Here is an 8,192-nt window from a genome sequence, read left to right on the forward strand (position 1 = left end):
GAAGGCCACCCATTGCCCACGGATGAGACCACGGATCGTAGGTGTGTTCCGTGGTTGGTCACCTCAAAGATTGAGTTAGAGGTATAAAACAACTGTCGGACAAGGGACCGCTAGTGGGACAATGGTCTATCGCTTAGGGCCTTAGTTAAGACACCATAGTTCCCGTTTCTAACCACAGTCGAGGGTCGTATACGACAAACCGTAGGTCAGTCCAAGGTCCATCAATTGAGGGTCCTGGTCGGTAGGTCAGCAGTTATTTGAAGGGTAGTTCGATCTTTTCCTAATTATTATATCCCTATACAACATCATTTTTCCCTGCTTTAAGATCACTATATACACGTTTTAAATCCCAACTTTTCCCGATTAAAAACCATTTTATTAAATTTCTAAAAGATGAACATGTGTTCCGCATAAAATATTTCTCTCTCCAGAAAGCTTGAAAATTAAGGTCCAAGCTATGCTTTTCAAGTCAAAGCTTCTAATCGTCGATCGAAATAAAGAAATAGACATTGAGGTATATTAGTTTTGATCCATAGATTTTTTCCATTCATGCAGTTCTCCAATTCTCCTAGTTTCAAAGACAGAAATCCCCATTTAAGTTAAGGTTTTCTTGATTATTGATTTGAATGATTTAATTTTTATATTTTATATGCATGAATTGATAAATACTATGATTTAATGATAATTCCTTTATAAAACTATGTAATCTCCATGTTTTTTCAAGTTATCACCATAAGATATGGGATTTTAATTACGAAAGAAGAGTCTTATGAAACCAAGAATATATTGGCAGAATTTAACAAAGTGATGATGGAATCCATATCCAATCCATGTTTTAAAAAATGTTGATGGTTAAAAGTGGGTTATGAACCTTGATAGGAAAATTATGCATTTTTATGAAATCTACGTAAAGGTTTTAAGAATGTTTTGACAGTGAAGTATCAATGATGATGTTATTGTTGTGTTGTTGAAAGAATATTTCTCATAGACACATTTAAGCATGATTATTAAATGTTTTCCATCATAGTGAGGATTATAAGGTTGAAAGGTCTACTCACCTAATTGAATCAAAGATAAATATTTATCCTAATAAAACCACCCTGGATTGGTTATTAAATGATATATTTACATAAATTCACTTATATAAATTAAATAAGTAAGAAATTACAATTTTATGAGATTTCTGTTCACCAAGAAGATATTGAGATACAAGCATTCCCTTTAGTAGATGTTGGGTTTCAAATAGCAATTGACTTATCCCTTAACAATGTCCCCCAAAGGATAATTTTCTATGTAAACATTAGGTAGTACCACCTAAGCTAGATGTTCATGGTCCTTGCCTTTGCAAGTAGGATAGCCCTTTTCAGTGGGAGACACCGCGGGATCATATTGTATCTTACATGGTTTCTGTGTTGAATAACTCTCCTCCCTACAATAATAATGAACTAAGGTGGAGATTTTAAAGATGTTAGCTTGCATTGACCATGTATGATGAATCATGTTTTCTAATCTTCTTATATCATGCTTTAGCTTGGTCAATTTTATGTGCATTCCTATCATACTTGGTATATTTTTTGTAATAATGCGCTTTTTCCTTTATCCCCTAATGTAGGGTCCGAAAATCAAGGTCCTCAGTTCCGTGTCTAGTTGTTAATTGTGTGTTCTTTGAACATGATGAGTCCTCATGCTTTCAGGATAGTTTTTTATTGTTTTAGTTTCTTTATTATATTATATTTTTGACATGATGTATGGGATAGGACTAATATCAATTTATTTTAATAGAGGGCTAATGAGAAAAATGTTTTAGACTTCTACTTTGCTTTTTTATTTGTTTAGACTTGAAATGTTGTTTTTACCTATGATATTTTTAATTCTTATATTATGAATGCTAAGTAGCTTGTGTGGGTCTCTCAGGGTCCTATACACCATTCTACATCAAGGGCTTACCCTTGGGTCGCGACAAACCTGATAAACAAAGCACAAGATTTAGAATGTTTTTAGAATGTCTGATAAGCCACGTTGAGTAGAGTGTTGTTCATGTGTGTGAAGCGTGCTACATTTATGAATGAGAGGCTACAAGATTTTCAGGAAACTCCACTTCATTCATTACTCTTAAGTCGTGCAATAGAGTTCAAATCTATAAGGTCTCTCTCTTAATCCTTATCCTGCGCTCTACAAGATATGGATACCTGAAGAGCGTATGTCAAAAGGAGTATGCGGGAGTGTGGAACAAGAAGATCCTCAAGATCCGGTCTATCCTTATGCTGAGAAAGTGACTAATGTGGAGTTTAGGTCTGTTTATTAAATATTAGCTCAAGCAATGCCAACCCAAGCTAAATAGGGAGATTGTTGTTCCCGTGAATCCAAATTCGGGTACAGCGGCATCTAGAGTGAGGGACTTTACTAGGACAAGGTTGAGAAAGTTTCTCAAGAGTTCATTAATGCGGTTTACAAGGTGTTGATGAATATGGTAGCGATGCTAGTGGAAAAGGTAAAGTTGGCCTCTTATCAACTTAAAGGTGTTTCTCAAGTTGTGTCAACCAATGGAAAGAAGGGAGACCGAAAGATACGGTCCTCTTAGTTGGGAAAAGTCTAAGAATGATTTCATGGTATGTTCTTTCCCTTTGAAATAAGTGAAGTAAAAGAACTTGGGTTCATCAAACTTTATCAAGGAAGCATGATTGTTCGGGAATATGTTTTGAAAATCACAACTATGTAAATATGTTGCAACAATGGTTTCCGATTTTAGGGCAAGGATGGGCAAGTTCATTTCAGGTGTGGCTGAAATGGTTGTTAATGAGTACCTCCATGTTCATTAATAACATGTACATCTCTCATCTCATGTTTCTTGCAGAGATGATATAAGAGGAGAAACATAAGTAAAAGTCTAGGGAGACAAGGAGGGCTAAAGCTAGGGATGGAAATTTTTCTCATGCATTGTCCGATGGACATGGTAATCCAAGGTATAAACAAACCTTTTATGGTCAAGGTTCCTCCGATACTCCTCATAAGTTCAAAAAAAAATAGGGTGTCTAACCTAATCCTCCAAAAGAGAATGGTAGTAGATTATCATTGTCTATTGTCTACTTGTGTTAGGTATAGATAAAACCACGAGGGTAAGTTCCTAGCCAGCGTGAATGGTTTATTTAGTTGCAGTTAAAGTGCTCTTAAGATGAGGGATATCCCAGTGGTTACGACAAAAGGAAGAGAGGGCATCCAAGCTTCTCCTAGTGGTTCGGGTTCCAATGCTCCTAAGAAAAACCAATTCTATGTACTTCAAACTCGTGGTGATTGATAGTTTTCTCCTTATGTGGCTGTATGTATGTTAAAAGTTTTCCAACTTGCTGTTTATGCTTTACTCGATTCCTGTGCAACTTTGTCTTTTATGATGTCATATGTGGATATGACATTTTATGTTCTTCCTGATGTGTTGCTAGATCTTTTTGTTGTCTCTACTCCTGTTTGTTATTCTATTGTTGCTAAGAGGGTCTACAAGAAAGTGTCATGTTTCCTTATCCGATAGAGTTACTCTTGTTGACTTGGTAGAGCTTTAAATGCTAGATTTTGATGTCATCCTCGTGATGAATTGATTGCACTTTTGTTAGGTTTCTATGTATTGTAGAACTCGTGTAGTCAAGTTTCAGTTCCCAAATGAATCTATCCTATAGTGGAAAGGGTGAATTCTATGCTTAAGGGTTTGTTTGTCTCTTGTCTTAAATCTAGAAAGATTATTTCTAAGGGTTGCATATACCATCTAGTTAAGGTGAGGGATGTAGATATCAAATCTTCTACTCTTGAGTAGGTCCCTGTTGTTAACGAGTTTCCAGAAGTGTTTCTAGATTATTTTCCCAATATTCCTCCCAAAAGAGAAATATACTTCGATATTGACCTTCTCCCATATACACAACCTATTTCTACCCTCCATTTTACTTTCCAAATATAGAGTTCTCTATTTTCTAAGACAACCAACTCCAACTAAATTCTCTATTTTACTCTCTAAAAAGGAATCGTTTTCTCTCTCTTTAATATTATATTACTATTCCCATTATCATTTTTATTTCCTTATTCCATAATATAAATTATTTTTTTTGTAAATAAAAACGCAATAATCTGTATAACGTTCATGTAAAATAAAATTTTATTCTTTCAAATTCTTCATTTAAGATAAAACTATTTAATTCTAAATAACAACCATGCGACAAATATTACATATAATACATACTAGCGAACAATTCAAATCAAAGTGATACTATTGATAAGCTACAATTATATCATCACTTTTGCATCATCGTAAAATTTTATCTTAAATTCTACAAAAATATTTAACTTTCAAGCTTGTTAATTTCTCCCACTAATGCTCTATCAATGCATTACGAAGTTAAAAATAATCAATTTTTAGTCCTTATTTTTTGGTATCTAAAAATCATTTAAATTAACGATTTCATCTTTTATCCAATTATTTTGTATACTAATTTACTCCCCTATTCCATTTTAAACTATTGAATCAAGTATTTTCATGCTCATTTAAAAGTTAGTTTGATCTTTTATCACTATAACATAAAAGTGAATTGCTTGAATTATCATGCACATTTTATGCCTTCTCATAATTAAAAATAATTATAATTTTAAATTACATATTTAAAGTGACGAGAACTTTTGAGAATCAAATTAGAAAAACTGTTAATTCTTGATGGATGTAGTCTACTTATCAATAATATGTTTGTAGATATTATATTACTTGAAAAATATTTACATATATTGTAGAATTAGTTAATAGTCTTGTATAATATCAATAGTATTAAAATAGTTTTACATTATATATTTAAAGTTATATTTCTTTTTTAAAATAAATTATTAATTCGAATATAAGTAGTAACTCTTAAATAATATAATTTTTAAATTTTATATTACATTAGAAAATAACTACAAATAATAAAGACTTAATTAATGATATCATAAAAGCAATACTAAGATAACCATAGAGTGAAATAGAGAGGTATATAGTAGTTCTCAAAAATTGGAGAACTACTATTCACCACTCAGTAAATGGAGTATAGAGAGTAATATAAAAAGAGGATGGATAGGGCATTCTCTATTTTGCTTTCCAAATAAATAGAATAGCGAGTAAAATAGAAAGGGGTTGGAAATGGTCTAATACATAAACCTATCCCCCCGTTAAATATTGCAAACCGTTGTGGCTAAGGGTGTGTTTAGTGTGAAAGAATGTATATTTTACTTTAATTAATTTTATCATCAAATAATGGATTTTTAAAAATGAAAAATTGCTTTCCTAGTAAAAGTGGAAAAAATAAGTTTCAAAGAAGTCCCATTCCACATTAATGGTGATTATCTCCACATTTCAAGACAGTTGAGGTTGCGGGTTCGAGTGCAAGGTAACAAATAGGTGGAAACTTCTATGGGTAAAACAAACACCTTATTTTCACTCCTACCATATAGATCCGACCTCCCCACCCCTCAATCCTCTAAATCCATATGCAATCACTTGGCTACAACAACTTGTTATGTTAAGAGTGTCCAAAATATATTTTTTAATCACTTTTTGTATCATTTAGTTGTATATCTGAGTGTCCAATCGGACACCGTTACTTTTATGTGCCTCCTCTCCTATTCTAATACCCTGCTGATTTCCCTTTTTCCTTGTCCCTAACTTTTAAAAACAAATCAATAAAAAAAATTGAACTCATAAGCAGAATCTGCATGAGTTTTTGTATGAAGGAAAATTGTTTCATTTTTTTCATATTTGGTTTACTTAAGCGTTTTGAAAATATCTTTTTAATAGATTTATTTTCTCAAATATAAGAAATTTGGCTTCCCTTCTTACAATAAAAAGTATCGAAATTCTTTTTCAAGCATCAGACCATTACACAAGTCTTGACTCCTGATCTTGACGTTTGTTTTGTCTCCCAACCCCAATATCAATCAAACACATGATAACTTTTATCCCACGACCTAGTTGAACATAACTCTAACCCATTCTGCTATCATGCTTTTATTTAATTCTACCTTCAGCATTTATCCTCCCCAATGTGGCTCTTCGTAGAAGTGAGAATAATAATGCCCGACCACAGAAATAAGGACATGATTGAAAGGTTTATGAATGTCATTCAGTCGGGCCCATATACCATTGAAGCTGAGACATGGACCTGACTCAAAATTTTTGTTAGGATATGGTTCAAAAGTTCGGGTGGAATTTGAAGTAAGATCCTGAGTTGAAGTTGGATATTATGTGAAGGTCGGATCCCTAATTCTTAGTTAAGTAAAAATTCCAAGTTAGGATCATCATAGCCTCTAATAGAGTTCAGATTTGGATTTCAGATTAAAGTTAGGAATCGAGAATAAAATCAGGATCAAATCTGATGTCATCGTATTTTAACAAATTATCCAAAAAAAAATCTTGTGTAAATTTCTTATTTTACTAATCATACTCCACATAAATTTTATTTGAAAATTTTCGTTTCCTTCTATGGTTAGATTTACAACTAATTCATCCTACAACTAACTTTTAAATTTTTTTCTTGTTTACCTTTTCTAAGTACCTAGGATTTTTTTAATTTTTCTTATCAAAGACTAAATAAAAGCTCAAAAATAAATTTTGTGAATGGTGATGATAATTTAACACTAGAAATACGGAATATCTAGCGATAGGGATGGAGGTCTGAATTTTGTCTTAACCTATGAATTATCCCCACTATTGCCCTGATTTTTTAAGTAGTTTATTTAAAATAATATAATTATTAGAAAATGGACATTTTTTTGGAATCCAAGATGGCCCTTAACCGCTACAACCTTTGTCACAGCCTCTGCCATTCCGGTGAGCACTTTGTACGCACAGGGTAAACCCCCCACTGTGTAATAGCCTGCTAACGGAACATATGATATAAACGGCACTATAGGGAATCCCTTTGCAAAAATCTCGGCCCAAAAGTCATTAAGGAGGCATGGAACCCGGTCTGAAATTAATATATTGACATAATATATAAATGTATCTCTTAATTGGACCAGCTCCATGTAGGAAAAAATTTATCATTCAAGACGCAACATAGGACACATTTATGTTTGGTAAACTTTATACAAGTTAAAGTTCTGCTTGAATACTCTCAAGGATGGAGGGAATAGATACTAATTGAAACAAAATGAAATGACGTATTTATGTAATATACCTATAATTAATCCAAAACTTAAAATCTACATAAAATACATAAATATGTTCTTTAACTTCAATTTTTATTTATGCCCTCCAACTTTGGTTAAACATATGTAGACACTTAAAACATGTATAAATTAAACAAATAGACGCACATCTCCTATTTGACATTATAGGTGTAGGAAAACAAAATGTCATGTAGCATGACATGTAGAAGACGTGAGTATTCATTTAATTACATACAAGTTTAAGTGTCTACTTGTGCATACATAGATTTGGAACGTATACTTGTTAGTAAAGACCAAGTTGAAAGAGCATGTTTATCTATTATGCACGTCTTAAAATCTACACCAAATTCCGTAATTCTCCATCCTCCAAAGCTGAAATCATAATTCTTGTAAGCAACATGAAGAATGAAAGTCTATTGTCATGGTTTACTTGAAAAGAAAGTACAATCAGTTTCTTTTAGATATTCTTGCAATAAGCATAGTACATAAGTGAAATGATGCTTCAGTTTCTTGACATATTACATTTTGTGTTCTTGCAAATGCTAAGTAATCCCCCTACACAGATGGTATAACAAGTGTAGTTGTTAACTTTATAGAATTTTTATCAAGCCAAAATGATTGGGAATAATTTTGGGGCTTTTAATCATTGATGAAAAGGGTGTTAAAAAAGAAGTAGAATAGTGTAAAGAGGCTATAAATCAAGAAGCATTGATATTGTTGATAGAATTAGAGGGATCACTGGTACACCCAAAAATTTTACCAAGTGGGTTCAACATATACGAAAAAAATTGAGCAGTATTGAGTGAAGCGAATAAAATAACAACAAAACAATAATTTAATATGTCGACTTAAAATCTCAAAAGGAAAATAATTAATTGTTGTGTGTGGGAATCAAACCCACAATGTATTATTGATCATACCACCTTGACGCTAGGCTATGCATTACTATGAGTTTAAGTGGCGTCACATTTAATTATATATACAAATTATTTCAAAAAAGATATATATATATATATATA

This window comes from Solanum pennellii, chromosome 12, assembly GCF_001406875.1.
Source record: "Solanum pennellii chromosome 12, SPENNV200".
Taxonomy (NCBI): Eukaryota; Viridiplantae; Streptophyta; class Magnoliopsida; order Solanales; family Solanaceae; genus Solanum; species Solanum pennellii.